We start from the raw sequence: 19,650 nt of genomic DNA, 5'->3' as shown, positions 1-19,650 counted from the left end.
CTAATCTACTAAACGACTAAAACGATCTCCTGATTACAATTGCAGGTTGCCTATGTAACAGATTTCCACGGCAACAAAAATTAGAGTTTCAGTATTTCATATAATTATTGACTCATTTAAAAGTTTAAGACACTATCATATGATGTGCAATCTCACGTTAAAGGTTTAACAAATAAAGTCAAGTACTAAGGTTGTAAATTGTGTATACGATATGTCCTGGGGCAAACCAAGTCACGGTGTGCAGATTATTCAAAAATGGTTCAAATGGCTCTGAGCACTATGGGACTCAACTGCTGAGGTCATTAGTCCCCTAGAACTTAGAACTAGTTAAACCTAACTAACCTAAGGACATCACAAACATCCATGCCCGAGGCAGGATTCGAACCTGCGACCGTAGCGGTCTTGCGGTTCCAGACTGCAGCGCCTTTAACCGCACGGCCACTTCGGCCGGCGCAGATTATTCGTACAGCATTTGAGAATGAAAGCACTCAGTGGCTTTCAACAAAGTTTACGAATAATTTCAAACCTTTTCGATACATTTTTGTCGCTGGCAATTATGAAAGTTGAAATACTTACCGCTTACTAGATTCTCGTTCATGCAGTAAAACTACGGTCGCAGGTTCGAATCCTGTCTCGGGCTTGGATGTCCTTAGGTTAGTTAGGTTTAAGTAGTTCTAAGTTCTAGGGGACTAATGACCTCTGATGTTAAGTCCCATAGTGCTCAGAGCCATTTGAACCATTTCATGCAGTAAAGCCTCAGCATCAAGTACGACGTTTTGATTTATTACTCCTTTACTACAAACTCTGTTCGCTAAACAGTCTGCAGACAGCATTCGTGTATACCAATGAATTTACTTGCAAAATTGTATCATCGTACATCACATAGTACACGAGGTATGACGTCATAAACATCGAGAAGCGTGGAAAACCAGTTTTTCTTGAGACGGAGCCCAAATCACTCGGACTAGACTCATCCAGTGTTGGATTCTTTGAAGAATCGGGGTAGAACTGCTGCTTATTGGATAAACTACTGGCAAAACAAAAAATTGGAAGATGATTTTTCGCCAACTGTTCGTCTGTTCTTTGCTTTTCTGTTCTGATACACTTTTAAGAAAGTCATGTATCAGAAAGTCATTCTATTCTGAAAGACATGAGATAGCGATATGCACATATAGACTGTAGTATCGGTACATGAGGTATAAAAGAGCATCGCATTGGTGGGGCTGACAAAGTACTCAGATGATTTATCTGAGAAGGGTTCCGACTTGGGAATTAACAAACTTTAAACACGGATTGGTAGTTGGAGCTCGATTGGTAGTTGGAGCTCCTTCCCCATGAACGTTGGACCTTGCCGTTGGTGGGGAGGCTTGCGTGCCTCAGCGATACAGATGGCCGTACCGTAGGTGCAACCACAACGGAAGGGTATCTGTTGAGAGGCCAGACAAACGTGTGGTACCTGAAGAGGGGCAGCAGCCTTTTCAGTAGTTGCAGGGGCAACAGTCTGGATGATTGACTGATCTGGCCTTGTAACATTAACCAAAACGGCCTTGCTGTGCTGGTACTGCGAACGGCTGAAAGCAAGGGGAAACTACGGCCGTAATTTTTCCCGAGGGCATACAGCTTTACTGTATGGATAAATGATGATGGCGTCCTCTTGGGTAAAATATTCCGGAGGTAAAATAGTCCCCCATTCGGATCTCTGGGCGGGGACTACTCAAGAGGACGTCGTTATCAGGAAAAAGAAAACTGGCGTTCTACGGATCGGAACGTGGAACGTCAGATCCCTTAACCGGGCAGGTAGGTTAGAAAATTTAAAAAGGGAAATGGATAGGTTAAAGTTAGATATAGTGGGAATTAGCGAAGTTCGGTGTCAGGAGGAACAAGACTTTTGGTAAGGTGAATACAGGGTTATAAACACAAAATCAAATAGGGGTAATGCAGGAGTAGATTTAATAATAAATAAAATAATAGTTTTGCGGGTAAGCTGCTACAAACAGCATAGTGAACGCATTATTGTGTCCAAGATAGACACTAAGCCCACGCCTACTACAGTAGTAGAAGTTTATATGCCAACTAGCTCTGCAGATGATGAAGAAATTGATGAAATGTATGATGAGAGAAAAGAAATTATTCAGATAGTGAAGGGAGACGAAAATTTAATAGTCATGGGTGACTGGAATTCGAGAGTAGGAAAAGGGAGAGAAGGAAACATAGTAGGTGAATATGGATTGGGGCTAAGAAATGAAAGAGGAAGTCGCCTGGTAGAGTTTTGCACAGAGCAAAACTTAATCATAGCTAACACTTGGTTCAAGAATCATGAAAGAAGGTTGTATACATGGAAGAATCCTGGAGATACTAAAAGGTATCAGATAGATTATATAATGGTAAGACAGAGATTTAGGAACCAGGTTTTAAATTGTAAGACATTTACAGGGGCAGATGTGGATTCTGACCACAATCTATTGGTTATGAGCTGGTGATTAAAACTGAAGAAACTGCAAAAAAGTGGGAATTTAAGGAGATGGGACCTGGATAAACTGACTAAACCAGGGGTTGTACAGAGTTTCAGGGAGAGCATAAGGGAACAATTGACAGGAATGGGGGAAAGAAATACAGTAGAAGAAGAATGGGTAGCTCTGGAGGGATGAAGTAGTGAAGGCAGCAGAGGATCAAGTAGGTAAAAAGACGACGGCTAGTAGAACTCCTTGGGTAACAGAAGAAATATTGAATTTAATTGATGAGAGGAGAAAATATAAAAATGCAGTAAATGAAGCAGGCAAAAAGGAATACAGACGTCTCAAAAATGAGATAGACAGGAAGTGCAAAATGGCTAAGCAGGGATGGCTAGAGGACAAATGTAAGGATGTAGAGGCTTATCTCACTAGGGGTAAGATAGATACTGCCTGCAGGAAAATTAAGGAGACCTATGGAGAAAAGAGAAACACTTGTATGAATATAAAGAGTTCAGATGGAAACCTAATTCTAAGCAAAGAAGGGAAAGCAGAAAGGTGGATGGAGTATATAGAGGGTCTATACAAGGGCGATGTACTTGAGGACAATATTATGGAAATGGAAGAGGATGTAGGTAAAGATGAAATGGGAGATACGATACTGCGTGAAGAGTTTGACAGAGCACTGGAAGACCTGAGTCGAAACAAGGCCCCGGGAGTAGACAACATTCCATTAGAACTACTGACGGATTTGGGGGAGCCAGTCCTGACAAAACTCTACCATCTGGTGAGCAAGATGTATGAGACAGGCGAAATAACCTCAGAGTTCAAGAAGAATACAATAATTCCAATCCTAAACAAATCAGGTGTTGACAGATGTGAAAATTACCCATCTATCAGTTTAATAAGTCACGGCTGCAAAATACTAACACGAACTCTTAAAGACGAATGGAAAAACTGGTGGAAGCGGACCTCAGGGAAGATCAGTTTGGATTCCGTAGAAATGTCGGAACACGTGAGGCAATACTGACCTTACGACTTATCTTAGAAGAAAGATTAAGGAAAGGCAAACCGACGTTTCTAGCATTTGTAGACTTAGAGAAAGCTTTTGACAATGTTGACTGGAATACTCTCTTTCAAATTCTAAAAGTGGCAGGGGTAAAATACAGGGAGCGAAAGGCTATTTACAATTTGTACAGAAACCAGATGGCAGTTATAAGAGTCGAGGGGTATGAAAGGGAGGCAGTGGTTAGGAAGGGAGTGAGACAGGGTTGTAGCCTCTCCCCGATGTTATTCAATCTGTATATTGAGCAAGCAGAAAATGAAACAAAAGAAAAATTCGCAGTAGGTATTAAAATTCATGGAGAAGAAGTAAAAATTTTGAGGTTCGCCGATGACATTGTAATTCTGTCAGAGACAGCAAAGGACTTGGAAGAGCAGTTGAACGGAATGGACAGTGTCTTGAAAGGAGGATATAAGATGAACATCAACAAAAGCAAAACGAGGATAATGGAATGTAGTCAAATTAAATCGGGTGATGCTGAGGGAATTAGATTAGGAAATGAGACACTTAAATTAGTAAAGGAGTTTTGCTATTTAGGGAGTAAAATGAGTGATGATGGTCGAAGTAGAGAGGATATAAAAATTGGATCAAATGGCTCTGAGCACTATGGGACTTAACATCTATGGTCATCAGTCCCCTAGAACTTAGAACTACTTAAACCTAACTAACCTAAGGACATCACACACATCCATGCCCGAGGCAGGATTCGAACGTGCGACCGTAGCAGTCGCGCAGCTCCGGACTGAGCGCCTAGAACCGCTAGACCACCGCGGCCGGCGAGGATATAAAATGTAGACTGGCAATGGCAAGGAAATCGTTTCTGAAGATGAGAAATTTGTTAACATCGAGTATAGATTTAAGAGTCATTAAGTCGTTTCTGAAAGTTTTTGTATGGAGTGTAGCCATGTATGGAAGTGAAACATGGACGATAAATAGTTTGGACAAGAAGAGAATAGAAGCTTTCGAAATGTGGTGCTACAGAAGAATGCTGAAGATTAGATGGGTAGATCATGTAACTAATGATGAAGTATTGAATATAATTGGGGAGAAGAGGAGTATGTGGCATAACTTGACAAAAAGAAGGGGCCGGTTAGTAGGACATGTTCTGAGGCATCAAGGGATCACAAATTTTGCATTGGAGGGCAGCGTGGAGGGTAAAAATCGTAGAGGGAGGCCAAGAGATGAATACACTAAGCTGATTCAGAAGGATGTGGGTTGTAGTAAGTACTGGGAGATGAAGAAGCGTGCACAGGATAGGGTAGCATGGAGAGCTGCAGCAAACCAGTCTCAGGACTGAAGACCACAACAACAACAACAACAGTTGGAGCTATAGTTCAATTCTTTTATCTTGGCGGCTCGCGCACGCCCGCCCAGACGCGGGAGATTGCTGCGTTGCCAGGTGCACACGACGCACGCGCCAAGAGAAGCAGCGCCATAGTATAGCATATTTCGCAAGCTTACGTTTAGGGGGGAGCGTGCAGTTTATGAAGTAAAGCCACCACGGCCGCATTAACCCTTTCGCTCCAACACAGACGTGCTCCCCGCATTCCGCGCTGTGCGCGATTTTGTCACTACACTGCTCGCCTGTGCAGTCACATGGTGTTCCGACTGCTTTGACACTCTTATCATTCGATTCCACAAAAAGTATTTGGCCCAAAAATTAGATTTTTACACATCTACTTGACTGATACCTTCCCCCCATAAATGTCTTAATTTTGTTTCGATGTTCAACGCAGTTATTATGCAGTATTAAATATAGTAAACCATTGCACGAAATTTTGAAGAGTTTGCAGAGGTAAAAGTCCATAGAGTATACTTTCCGTATGGTCAATTTTAGTTGCCACAATGTTGAGAATGAAATGTGGACAAGATACCTAAATTTCATATAAAATTTACTGTATAACAATATCTCATTTAATTTAAGTACCACATAGGTGTCGTATGTAATATTGAGAAATATTCCATCTTTCGCGACTGTAACAAAAGTTTTATTTACACCGGGCACGTTTGGCTTTATTTTAAAGCACTTCAATTAATCAAAAATGGTTCAAATGGCTCTGAGCACTATGGGACTTAACTTCTATGGTCATCAGTCCCCTAGAACTTAGAACTACTTAAACCTAACTAACCTAAGGACATCACACAACACCCAGTCATCACGTTCAATTAATCAAAAGGAAGTATACAAAATACATTAAACAAAACTGTGGACTTACAAAAACATTAGGACCTGAACATACCGTCTATCAGTGAAGTGCTCTGAGCTTTGTCAAATATAATTTTTATGTGTGGCACACACAAACAGCATTTATTTGCTAAAACACTGATAAGCCAACACAAACGTTGAATATCGTTTTACCACAGCACAAAAATACGAAAGGTGACTTGGCAATGGAGGAGACAAAATACTGTCCACTGATGATGCTTCAAAAGAGAGAAAAGCGTCTGGTCTAAATAAGTCGCTTATTGCAGTTGCAGAAGAGGAATATATTTCAATACCATTGGTAAAACTGCGACTGTGGAACAAAAACAAGAAAGAGAACATGAGTACCATTGTGTATGTGCCATACCTTTCATTGATTGAAGTGCTTTAAAATAAAGCCAAACGCGCCTGGTGTAAATAAAACTTTTATTACAGTCGCGAAAGACGGAATATTTCTCAATATTACATACGACACCTATGTGGTACTTAAATTAAATGAGATATTGTTATACAGTAAATTTTATATGAAATTTAGGTATCTTGTCCACATTTCATTCTCAGCATTGTGGCAACTAAAATCGACCATACGGAAAGTATACGCTATGGACTTTCACCTGCAAACTCTTCAAAATTTCGTGCAAAGGTTTACTACATTCAACGCTGCACAATAACTGCGTTGAACATCGAAACAAAATTAAGTCATTTATGGGGGGAAGGTATCAGTCAAGAAAATGTGTAAAAATCTAATTTTTGGGCCAACTAGTTTTTGTGGAATCGAATGATAAGAGTGTCAAAGCAGTGGGAACACCATGTGTTTGTACATGCGAGCAGTGCAGTGATGACAAAATCGCGCACAGCGCGAAATGCGGGGAGAACGTGTCTGCAGCAGCGAAAGGGTTAATGAAGAGACAAAGCACTAGAAATTTCAAAAAAATGCATTCAAACGAATAAAATTCAAGAAGTAAGGCACTTCAATAATGTTTTTAAAGAAAGAAAAATATTAAGCACCCCGCAAGGTTTGAACTCGTAACAATTCGCCTAGCAGTCCAACACCCAATCCGTTACACTAATGCAACTCGCCCGACAACTGGTGTCCATGTGGATTCTAACACGTCACGCAAAATACTGACAAACACTGTTGGTATGATCGTGAATTACTCACGCTTCGTCGAAGTACAATAGGAAATAAACAATTACCGCTGTTCTTTATTGCGAAAAAGCGGTTCGTGAGATTGATACAAACACCTTTCCTTGCTATCGCCTGAATTAAGAGTCTTATTGCTTGTTTGATTTAATTAATTAATAGAATATGAAGCAATTGGTATAAAGAATGTTTTTTTCCAAACATTCTATAAAAGAAAGTCTGCTATCAAGACATTGCTTTGGTTCTATTACTATATTTATGACTGAACGTTTCTAAAACTGAGGACACTCGTCCGTGCTCTGCACTACAGTCGAGATCTGGCAACGTCGTTCTCTTTTCATTGGCTGACTGTGTTTTGTGACGTCAGATGCGCAGAACGAACCTAAACTCGGCCGCCAACATAAATGACGCGCACTTTAGACGCATGGGACATTTCATTTCGGGCGTCGTTAGGGAATTCAGTGTTCTAAGATCAACAGTGTCAATAGTGTACCGAGAATAGCACATTTCAGAGATTTCCTCTCACCAAGGACAACGCAATGGCCTTCCGCCTTCACTTAACGGCCAAGAGACGTGGCTTTTGTATAGAGTTGTCGGTGTTTGCAGACAAGCGACAATACATGGAGTAACCGTAGAAATCAGTGCTGCGAAATTTGGCGTTTATGAGCTATGGAAGCAGACGACCGACGCGAGTGCATTTGCTAACAGCACAACATTGCCTGCAGCGCCTCACCGTACATCGTGACCGTATCGATGGGATCCGAGACGACTGAAAAACCGTCGTCTGGTCAGATGAGTCCCCATTTCAGTTGGATAGAGCTGACGGTGCGGTTGAAGTGTAGCGCATACCCCACGAAGCGATGGACCCAAGTTATCAACAAGACACTGTGCAAGTTGTGGGTGGCTTCATAAGGGTGTGGACTGTATTTTTCACTGGATCCTCTGGTCCAACTGAACCTATCATTGACTAGTAATGGTTATGATCGGCTTCTTGGGGACCATCTGAAGCCATTCATCGACTCCATGTTCCCAAACAACGACGGAATTTTTATGGATGACAATGCGTCATGTCACCGGGCCACAATTGTTAGTCGTCTGAAGAACATTCTGGACATTTCGAGGGAATGATTTGGCCATGGAGATCGCTCGACTTGGATCGCATCGAACATTTATGGGACATAATCGAGAGTTTAGTTCGTGCAACACTTTCGCAGCTATAGAGACAGAGACCGGTAGAACCCGACCTTGGGGAAGATCACGTCGGATTCCGTAGAGATGTTGGATCACGTGAGACAATACTGACACTACGACTTATTTTAGAAGATAGATTAAGGAAAGGCAAACCTACGTTTCTAGCATTTGTAGACTTAGAGAAAGCTTTTGACAATGTTGACTGGAATACTCTATTTCAAATTCTGAAGGTGGCAGGGGTCAAATATAGGCAGCAAAAGGCTATTTACCATTTGTACAGAAAGTAGATGGCGGTTATAAGAGTCGAGAGACATGAAAGGGAAGCAGTGATTAGGAAGGGAGTGAGACTGGTTTGTAGCCTATCCCCGAAGTTATTCAATCTATATATTGAGCAAGCAGTAAAGGAAACAAAAGAAAAATTTGGAGTAGGAATTAAAATCCATGGAGAAGATATAAAAACTTTGAGGTTTGCCGATGACATTGTAATCCTGTCAGAGACTGAAATGGACCAGGAAGATCAGTTGAACGGAATGGACAGTGTCTTGAAAGGAGGATATAAGATGAACATCAACAAAAGCAAATCGAGAATAATGGAATGTAGTCGAATTAAATCAAGTTATGCTGAGGGAATTAGATTAGGAAATGAGACGCTTAAAGTAGTAGATGAATTATGCTATTTGTGGAGCAAAATATCTGATGATGGTTGAAGTAGAGAGGATATAATGTGTAGACTGGCAATGGCAAGAAAAGCGTTTCAGAAGAAGAGAAATTTTTTAACATCGAGTATAGATTTAAGTGTCAGGAAGTCGTTTCCGAAAGTATTTGCATGGAGTGTAGCCATGTATGGAAGTGAAACATGGACGATAAATAGTTTGGACAAGAAGAGAATAGAAGCTATCGAAATGTGGTGCTACAGAAGAATGCTGAAGGTTATGTGGGTAGATCACATAACTAATGAGGAAGTATTGAATAGAATTGGAGAGAAGAGAAATTTGTGTCACAACTTGACTAGAAGAAGGAATCGGTTGGTAGGACATGTTCTGAGGCATCAAGGGATTACCAATTTAGTACTGGAGGGCAGCGTGGAGGGCAAAAATCGTAGAGGGAGACCAAGAGATGAATACACTAAGCAGATTTAGAAGGATGTAGGCTGCAGTAGTTACTTGGAGAAGAAGAAGCTTGCACAGGATAGAGTAGCATGGAGAGCTGCATCAGATCAGTCTCTGGACTGAAGACCTCAACAACAACAACAGAGACAGAGGAATTCCAATGACGACTTTGTTGAATCCTTGCCATTTCGAGCTGCTGCACTACGCGTGGCAGATTAAAGTCCGACACTATATTAGAAGGTATCCCACGACTTTTGGCACCTCAGTGTATTACAGAGTGTCATGAAAAAATGGAGTCGCTTATTCTGAAAGAAAACAGTAGTCGTCAAAATCAGAAAAAATCCTATTTGCATACGTTTCCAACTCTGTGGCTGATCGAGCAACGTGTCTGATTGCTATACGGTCAGCCTGGGCTCAATTTTCAGTACTTCCAGCGGCTTTTCCTAGTCGCAAGGGCTGGAAGGGGGTGCGCTCAACTTCCTTAGTTCAACTGAGAACCTACTTTAATGAGAAATAGCTGGTCTAATGTCTAGAAAGCTTACTACGGCCGGGAGAGCTGTGTGTTGACCATATGCGTATCCGTATCGCATCCGAATGACGCCATGTGGCAGAGGATGACACGGTGTCCTGTCGTCACCATCGCGTGTTCCTATGGGCCTGACTCTGGAGTTACTTTGACTTTGTCAACACATGTCTGGAACCAAATACTTCCTGAGAGACTGGTCATAATGTCGCACGATAGCTGTTGTTGGAGGTAATTAACGTGATACCAGTCTATCTCGTGCATACGAGGGCTGTTCCGAAAGTAAGGTGAGCTCGGTCGCGAAATGGAAACTGCAGCGAAAATGCGATGAAGCTTTGCACAGATGTGTTGGGGAGTGCCTCCAGTACTCCCTCGATCGAGTCACGTCGCTCTTTTCAGTTCTGATCGCACAGCGACCACATAAAGATGTCTAGAACAATAGTGCCTCACACAAAATGCATGTGCCTATGAGAGATGCACCTTATTTCGTACAGTCCACAAAACATAACTGTCATCCATTTCCTTCTTGATGACAATATTCTTGGCGGTACACTGCATGGGCAGTGGGACGCTCCTGAAGCGTTTTCGATGGGATGTTGGTCACCCACCACACAGCCCGGACTTGGGTCCCTCTGATGTTCATCCCTGCTGACATGAACCGCTGCCTGTGAAGACAACATTTGGGCACAGCCAACGAACCGCAGACCAGCGTAGATAAGTGGTAGAAAGCACTGGTGGCTACCGTCTATGAAGAGGGCATTGGAAAGTTGGTACAACGTTACGACAGATGCCTAAGTCCGAGCGTCGAGTATGTAAAGAGAAGTAACTGGAATAAGTTACGAACTGTTACAAATAAAACATTTTTTTATTTTCACCGTAGTTTCCAATTAGTGGCCGGTCGGACCTTACTTTCCGAACAGCCCTCGAGCTTCAGCACTTTTTAAAAAAAATCACGAAGTAGTGCAAACAGCAATTGGTTATTCTCGAATCTGCTAACATGCATGAAACATACGCTGCCGTTGCATGTACATGTTGTTGATGGCTGTTGAAGACACCAATGCCTTTAAATGTTCCCACAGTCAGATAACTAAGGGATTAACATCATGTGACCGGGGAAACCAAATCACTGGACCTCTTAGACTGATCCACGATTCGTTTAAGGATTGTATTATTCAAAGTAAGGTAGGTAAAACGGATCCCCTCCTCCTCCCCCCCCCCCCCCCCCCCACACACACACAACGAGTAAATATACCGAGACGCGGCTTTCGCTAGGCTATAAAGGACAATGTGGCGAAGTTAATGTCATTCGCAAGTAGTCTTTGAATTTAATAGCTGCCGAGTTATGAAATCAACTTTAGGACAACACGTCCTTCTCTGATCCGTATAATCTGCATCCGCGCCATAAGGACCTATGAAATGTAAATATGGTCTACCATCGGCTGTAAAATGGAATGACGACAATGAAAATTTGTGCCAGACTGGTAATCGAACCCAGATATCCCGCTTACCGAGAGCGGTCGCCTTACCATTTGGCTATCCGAGCACTATTCACGGCCTGACCAAAATTTCCAAATGTCGTCAACCATGTATCTACAGTCCGCACTCGTAAATACTTTAAGTATATTCGCGTACAGAGGAGACATTTTACTTGAAAGTCGCAGGTCCGGCGTCGGTGCATAAGTACGACGTTTCAGCGCCTGTGTTGTTCTGAATTCTGATGCATGAATGTTTCAAGGAAGTTTGCATCGTAATTTGTAATAACAGAGCCACTGCAGTATCGTAGAAGGATCAATGGTTTCAGTGCCATGTTGGTAGACGTACAGGGATTGTCCAAAAATATGGGAACACCGCGAGAAATGCGTGCTGCAACGTAAATGAAGATGCTAGCCAAATCTACAGGTTGCACTGATGTATTTTACAACGAATGGCATCTCTACAATGTCCTCACTACGTTGCAACTCTCAGTTGTGGTCATAACAGTGTACCGTCTAATAGAGAGTGCGTTATGTCGGATCTGACTGACTTCGAACGTGGACAGATTGCTGGTTCTCGGACGGCGGATGCTTCCGCAATCAAGGGAGACGAAGTGTTTGGTGCTTTAAGAGACACTGTGTCGAACATTTACCTCTCATACAGGAAAATCCGAAAAAGATCATTACTAAGTCACAAAGTGAACGAAAATGTGTGTTGAATGATCGTGACGAACAATCATTTAAGAGAATTGTGACCAAAAATTTGAGGAGGAAATCTGCAAAAGTCACTGCGGAACTATGTCAGCACCAAAGCAACATGTAGGGAGTACCTTTAGCAGGGAACGGCAGGGTGAGCTGGAATTTCAAAACTACTCATCATAGATACAAATGTCCGAACTTGTAATTCGTGGAGAAGACATAGAACCTGGTCTTTTGTGTAATGGAAAAATGTCATTTGGCCGTATGAATCTTTTTTCACACTGTTTCCAACTTCTGGGCGAATTTATGTACCATGAGTGATACGTAGTGGGGATTCGGTGACGATTTGGGTATTTACGTCGTGGTATTCCGTAGGCCCCACTATTACTCTGTGTAACGGCCAAGGATTAAGTGACCATTTTGGCTGATCAGGTCCACCTCATGGTACTATGTTTGTCCCCCAATATTGCTATTTTTGTTTTTATTTTTGTTTTTTAGTACGAGAATGAATTGTCGCATCTCCCAAGGCCACCACTGTGACCGGATCTCAATATTACTGAGCCTTTATGATATACGAGGGCAGTTCAATAAGTAATGCAACACATTTTTTTTCTCGGTCAATTTTGGTTGAAAAAACCGGAAATTTCTTGTGGAATATTTTCAAACATTCCCGCTTCGTCTCGTGTAGTTTCATTGACTTCCGACAGGTGGCAGCGCTGTACGGAGCTGTTAAAATGGCGTCTGTAACGGTTGTGCGTTGCAAACAATGGGCAGTGATCGAGTTTCTTTTGGCGGAAAACCAGGGCATCTCAGATATTCATAGGCGCTTGCAGAATGTCTACGGTGATCTGGCAGTGGACAAAAGCACGGTGAGTCGTTGGGCAAAGCGTGTGTCATCATCGCTGCAAGGTCAAGCAAGACTGATCTCCCGCGTGCGGGCCGGCCGTGCACAGCTGTGACTCCTGCAATGGCGGAGCGTGCGAACACACTCGTTCGAGATGATCGACGGATCACCATCAAACAACTCAGTGCTCAACTTGACATCTCTGTTGGTAGTGCTGTCACAATTGTTCACCAGTTGGGATATTCAAAGGTTTGTTCCCGCTGGGTCCCTCGTTGTCTAACCGAACACCATAAAGAGCAAAGGAGAACCATCTGTGCGGAATTGCTTGCTCGTCATGTGGCTGAGGGTGACAATTTCTTGTCAAAGATTGTTACAGGCGATGAAACATGAGTTCATCACTTCGAACCTGAAACAAAACGGCAATCAATGGAGTGGCGCCACACCCACTCCCCTACCAAGAAAAAGTTTAAAGCCATACCCTCAGCCGGTAAAGTCATGGTTACAGTCTTCTGGGACGCTGAAGGGGTTATTCTGTTCGATGTCCTTCCCCATGGTCAAACGATCAACTCTGAAGGGTATTGTGCTACTCTTCAGAAATTGAAGAAACGACTTCAGCGTGTTCGTAGGCACAAAAATCAGAACGAACTTCTCCTTCTTCATGACAACGCAAGTCCTCACACAAGTCTTCGCACCCGAGAGGAGCTCGCAAAACTTCAGTGGACTGTTCTTCCTCATGCACCCTACAGCCCCGATCTCGTACCGTCGGGTTTCCATATGTTTGGCCCAATGAAGGACGCAATCCGTGGGACGCACTACGCGGATGATGAAGTTATTGATGCAGTACGACGTTGGCTCCGACATCGACCGTGCAGGCATACAGGCCCTCATTTCAAGGTGGCGTAAGGCCGTAGCATTGAATGGAGATTACGTTGAAAAATAGTGTTGTGTAGCTAAAAGATTGGGGAATAACCTGGTGTATTTCAATGCTGAATAAAACAACCCCTGTTTCAGAAAAAAAATGTGTTGCATTACTTATTGAACTGCCCTCGTACTTTGGAGAGAAGGGAGCGTGATTGCTATCCATCTCCTCCATCGTTACTTGAACTTGTCATTATTTTGCAGGGAGAAAGGGATAAGATTCCCTTGAAAAGCATACAACACCTGTATTTATCCATTGCGAGACGACTGGAAGCCGTTTTCAATGCCAACGGTTTCTGTACATCGTATCAGGCATGGAAGAGTGTTGTGTTTTTGGTGTTTTCATATTTTTGTCCACCCCCTGTATTTACTGAGTTCTGAAGCCTCAGAAGAGTAGGGTAAACAACAAAGTCGGTGGGCAAATATTTATTTTGTTTTATTACTCATGAGCCATGATACCATGTTTGCTTGTTTAGCAGTAGCAGGACGAATGGATGATCACTGCCTAGCCTCGAGATCAGCTACGTTGCTGATAATTCAGTCGCTATAATACTCTGCTGCTGCTGCTGTATCATTTACCCGTCTACCTCTTTTCCTCTTGCTTGCCCCATTTTTTAATCTCCCTTGTTACCAGTTAATTCTTTTTTTCAGTTAAGCTTTTCTGTACATGTGTGACGATTTATGCACTCTTTGCTATACTTTCAATACTGTATTATTCAGTAGTGTAATTTAATTGTCTGTACTTTAGAAGAGTATAATATATCTGATTACCGTCCTTTTGGGTATTATGCTGAGTCGTTATGAACCACTAAAAGAACTATAAAATAGTCTTGCCAGAGGAAAGCGTTGCCCCTAATTTAAAGCTGCCGATTCGTTCCTGCCTGTACTAAAGTAGTACAGGCAAAGAGCCCTTCGTACAGCCACCCGTCCACACGCATCTGACATTATTGAGTGGAAATATGCAAAAATATGTTGGGAGAGTGATTCGCTTGTTTCCAACACTAACAGTTATACGAAGAGCAGAAGTAACCGAACTTAATTGTTTGAGCATGTTAGCTATTTCTGTTAGTTCAAGATCTCGTCGATATTTATAGTTGAAATTCTGAAGCATTTTACCTTATTTACTGACTCCTATTCATGTGCTGCATTAGTTTTCGGTTTGTTGCACAGAGCGTAATGTAGTGTGTTTTCTCAAAATTAAGGAATTATCCATTTTCTCAGAATTGCTTACTAATTATATGGAAAACATTATCAATAATTTTCTGTTGCTTTCTCTCTAATGAGATTTACATAACACTAGTATCAGCTGCGAAAAGTACCAATTTTGCTTGATGAATGTTAAGTCGAAGTTCGTTCACATATACAAGGATTAGGAGTGGACGACAAATCGAACTCTTTGGGGATCTCTTCGTGATTTCTCCTCAGTCATTAAAATATTCTAATCTGGACTCAGTCGTCCTATATGGGGCAGCCGGACTGCTGTTTTAACATATGTTTCGAAAATCTTAACTGTGAATGCAATAAATCTAGGTGAAGTTTCGTTTGAAACGATTAATCTGTTTTATTTACTCTTAAAAATCTTATTATGAAATATTACCCCCCCATGAACCATGGACCGTGCCTCAGCGATACAGATGGCCGTACCGTAGGTGCAACCACAACGGAGGGGTATCTGTTGAGAGGCCAGACAAACATGTGGTACCTGAAGAGGGGCAGCAGCCTTTTCAGTAGTTGCAGGGGCAACAGTCTGGATGGTTGACTGATCTGGCCTTGTAACATTAACCAAAACGGCCTTGCTGTGCTGGTACTGTGAACGGCTGAAAGCAAGGGGAAACTACAGCCGTAATTTTTCCTGAGGACATGCAGCTTTACTGTATGGATAAATGATGATGGCGTCCTCTTGGGTAAAATATTCCGGAGGTAAAATAGTCCCCCATTCGGATCTCCGGGCGGGGACTACTCAAGAGGACGTCGTCATCAGGAGAAAGAAAATTGGCGTTCTACGGATCGGAGCGTGGAATGTCAGATCCCTTAATCGGGCAGGTAGGTGAGAAAATTTAAAAAGGGAAATGGATAGGTTAAAGTTAGACATAGTGGGAATTAGTGAAGTTCGGTGGCAGGAGGAACAAGACTTTTGGTCAGGTGAATACAGTGTTATAAATACAAAATCAAATAGGGGTAATGCAGGAGTAGGTTTAATAATGAATAAAAAAAATAGGAGTGCGGGTTAGCTACTACACAGAGCATAGTGAACGCATCATTGTGGCCAAGATAGACACTAAGCCCATGCCTACTACAGTAGTACAAGTTTATATGCCAACTAGCTCTGTAGATGATGAAGAAATTGATGAAATGTATGACGAGATAAACGAAATTATTCAGATAGTGAAGGGAGACGAAAATTTAATAGTCATGGGTGACTGGAATTCGTCAGTAGGAAAAGGGTGAGAAGGAAACATAGTAGGTGAATATGGATTGGGGGGAAGGAATGAAAGAGGAAGCCGCCTTGTAGAATTTTGCACAGAGCATAACTTAATCATAGCTAACACTTGGTTCAAGAATCATAAAAGAAGGTTGTATACATGGAAGAATACTGGAGATACTAAAAGGTATCAGATAGATTATATAATGGTAAGACAGAGATTTAGGAACCAGGTTTTAAATTGTAAGACATTTCCAGGGGCAGATGTGGATTCTGACCACAATCTATTTGTTATGAACTGCAGATTGAAACTGAAGAAACTGCAAATAGATGGGAATTTAAGGAGATGGGACCTGGATAAACTGAAAGAACCAGAGGTTGTAGAGAGTTTCAGGGAGAGCATAAGGGAACAATTGACAGGAATGGGGGAAAGAAATATAGTAGAAGAAGAATGGGTAGCTCTGAGGGATGAAGTAGTGAAGGCAGCAGAGGATCAAGTAGGTAAAAAGACGAGGGCTAATAGAAATCCTTGGGTAACAGAAGAAATATTGAATTTAATTGATGAAAGGAGAAAATATAAAAATGCAGTAAACGAAGCAGGCAAAAAGGAATACAAACGTCTCAAAAATGAGATCGACAGGAAGTGCAAAATGGTTAAGCAGGGATGGCTAGAGGACAAATGTAGGGATGTAGAGGCTTGTCTCACTAGGGGTAAGATAGATACTGCCAACAGCAAATTAAAGAGACCTTTGGAGAGAAGAGATCCACTTGTATGAATATAAAGAGCTCAGATGGAAACCCAGTTCTAAGCAAAGAAGGGAAAGCAGAAAGGTGGAAGGAGTATATAGAGGGTTTATACAAGGGCGATGTACTTGAGGACAATACTATGGAAATGGAAGAGGATGTAGATGAAGATGAAATGGGAGATATGATACTGCGTGAAGGGTTTGACAGAGCACTGAAAGACCTGAGTCGAAACAAGGCCCCGGGAGTAGACAATATTCCATTAGAACTACTGATGGCCTTGGGAGAGCCAGTCCTGACAAAACTCTACCATCTGGTGAACAAGATGTATGAGACAGGCGAAATACCCTCAGACTTCAAGAAGAATATAATAATTCCAATCCCAAAGAAAGCAGGTGTTGACAGATGTGAAAATTACCGAACTATCAGTTTAATAAGTCACAGCTGCAAAATACTAACGCGAATTCTTTATAGACGAATGGAAAAACTGGTAGAAGCGGACTTCGGGGAAGATCAGTTTGGATTCCGAAGAAATGTTGGAACACGTGAGGCAATACTAACCTTACGACTTATCTTAGAAGAAAGATTAAGAAAAGGCAAACCTACGTTTCTAGCATTTGTAGACTTAGAGAAAGCTTTTGACAATGTTAACTTGAATACTCTATTTCAAATTCTGAAGGTGTCAGGGGCAAAATACAGGGAGCGAAAGGCTATTTACAATTTGTACAGAAACCAGATGGCAGTTATAAGAGTCGAGGGGCATGAAAGGGAAGTAGTGGTTGCGAAAGGAGTGAGACAGGGTTGCAGCCTCTCCCCGATGTTATTCAATCTGTATATTGAGCAAGCAGTAAAGGAAACAAAAGAAAAATTCGCAGTAGGTATTAAAATTCATGGAGAAGAAGTAAAAACTTTGAGGTTCGCCGATGACATTGTAATTCTGTCAGAGACAGCAAAGGACTTGGAAGAGCAGTTGAACGGAATGGACAGTGTCTTGCAAGGAGGATATAAGATGAACATCAACAAAAGCAAAACGAGGATAATGGAATGTAGTCAAATTAAATCGTGTGATGCTGAGGGGATTAGATTAGGAAATGAGACACTTAAAGTAGTAAAGGAGTTTTGCTATTTAGGGAGTAAAATAACTGATGATGGTCGAAGTAGAGAGGATATAAAATGTAGACTGGCAATGGCAAGGAAAGCGTTTCTGAAGAAGAGAAATTTGTTAACATCGAGTACAGATTTAAGTGTCGGGAAGTCGTTTCTGAAAGTATTTGTATGGAGTGTAGCCATGTATGGAAGTGAAACATGGATGATACCTAGTTTGGACAAGAAGAGAATAGAAGCTTTCGAAATGTGGTGCTACAGAAGAATGCTGAAGATAAGGTGGGTAGATCACGTAACTAATGAGGAGGTATTGAATAGGATTGGGGAGAAGAGGAGTTTGTGGCACATCTTGACTAGAAGAAGGGATCGGTTGGTAGGACATGTTTTGAGGCATCAATGGATCACAAATTTAGCATTGGAGAGCAGCGTGGAGGGTAAAAACCGTAGAGGGAGTCCAAGAGATGAATACACTAAGCACATTCAGAAGGAATTAGGTTGCAGTAGGTACTGGGAGATGAAGCAGCTTGCACAGGATAGAGTAGCATGGAGAGCTGCATCAAACCAGTCTCAGGACTGAAGACCACAACAACAACATGAAATATTAAAATTATCAGATATACAAAATATTTTACTATATCGTGTTTATATTCTAAAAGGTTGCACAGACTGTTCTTGCACGTAATTCACGGTGGTCTGGTATTTCTTGAAACAATCTGACATAGAAAGAACTACATTACAATTTGGCCGCCACCAAGACGTTGGTTTTCGACACGTTTTCCCTTCTAGCTCTTACTGACATCGGAAACCACAGACACGTGTTGAATACGATTTTGTCTCAGTATGTGATGCCCTTCGGCATATGTCGCCCGCTTAGCCTGCTCGGTTATGAATTATTAGTCACAACGTTTTCATTCAGTTTCATTGTGGTAACATCTTGTGCGCTGCTAATCGTTCTGCCTCCCATTTCACAATATACCTGTAAATTTAATCTCATTATGCATCATCTGCATTATTAATTTCTGGTGTTATATGCATATTCAGGATATTTAATTATATTCTTTAGGATATAGCAATATTTTTTTTGTAGATTGTAAGTAATCTTGGATCTTGACTTAACCTGAGCTTTATATAAATTTTCCTTTTCCCTTTGATGGTACTGCAACATTTTTCGTTATCCATAGCTTACTTGGTTTTTAATGGACTTTATGAATAAGTTTTAGATCATTTGTTTTGAAATATTCTGTCAGATTTACTATGGAACGTACTGAATTTCACGTTAGATCTCTTTCTACATACGCCTCATCCCGTAACACCAATTTCGAATTATACTTAAAACACTGAAAAATACACACATCAGAACCTGCCGTCTTTCGAATAGAAGTTATTAGATTCTTCTTGAAGTCTGAGGGTATTTCACCATTCTGTTATGTGTTGCATGCAATGTAGACTGCGTTTGTGACGGCTGACTCTCTTAAGGCTCTCAATAATTCTGATTCAATCTCGTCTATCCCAGAGGACCTAGGTCTTTCAGAGCTGTTCCAGATTCTTGTCGCAGTATCATATCTCCTGCTTCATCTTGATTTGCTTCTTCTTATTTTTCTATAATGCAGTCCTCGAGTTTGTTTCTACTATACACGGTGTAACAAAATGGTATGAGCAAATTTTCGGGAAACGTTCCTTGTACATAGAGGAAGAACATTTTTTATACGGACATACGTCCGGAAAGTTTCGCTTCCATATTATAGTTCATGTTCTACATCTCTT

General features: G+C 41.7%; 1 protein-coding gene across 3 annotated transcripts in view; it reads right to left on the bottom strand.

Moving 5' to 3' along the window:
• Nucleotides 1-19,650, bottom strand: part of LOC126237274 (neither inactivation nor afterpotential protein C) — a 383,219-nt gene that overhangs the window by 324,551 nt on the left and 39,018 nt on the right. The window lies entirely within an intron of this gene.

This window comes from Schistocerca nitens, chromosome 2 (assembly GCF_023898315.1).
Source record: "Schistocerca nitens isolate TAMUIC-IGC-003100 chromosome 2, iqSchNite1.1, whole genome shotgun sequence".
Lineage (NCBI taxonomy): Eukaryota > Metazoa > Arthropoda > Insecta > Orthoptera > Acrididae > Schistocerca > Schistocerca nitens.
Note: the sequence above shows the minus strand (reverse complement) of the source record. Positions and strands in the feature narration are given on the sequence as shown.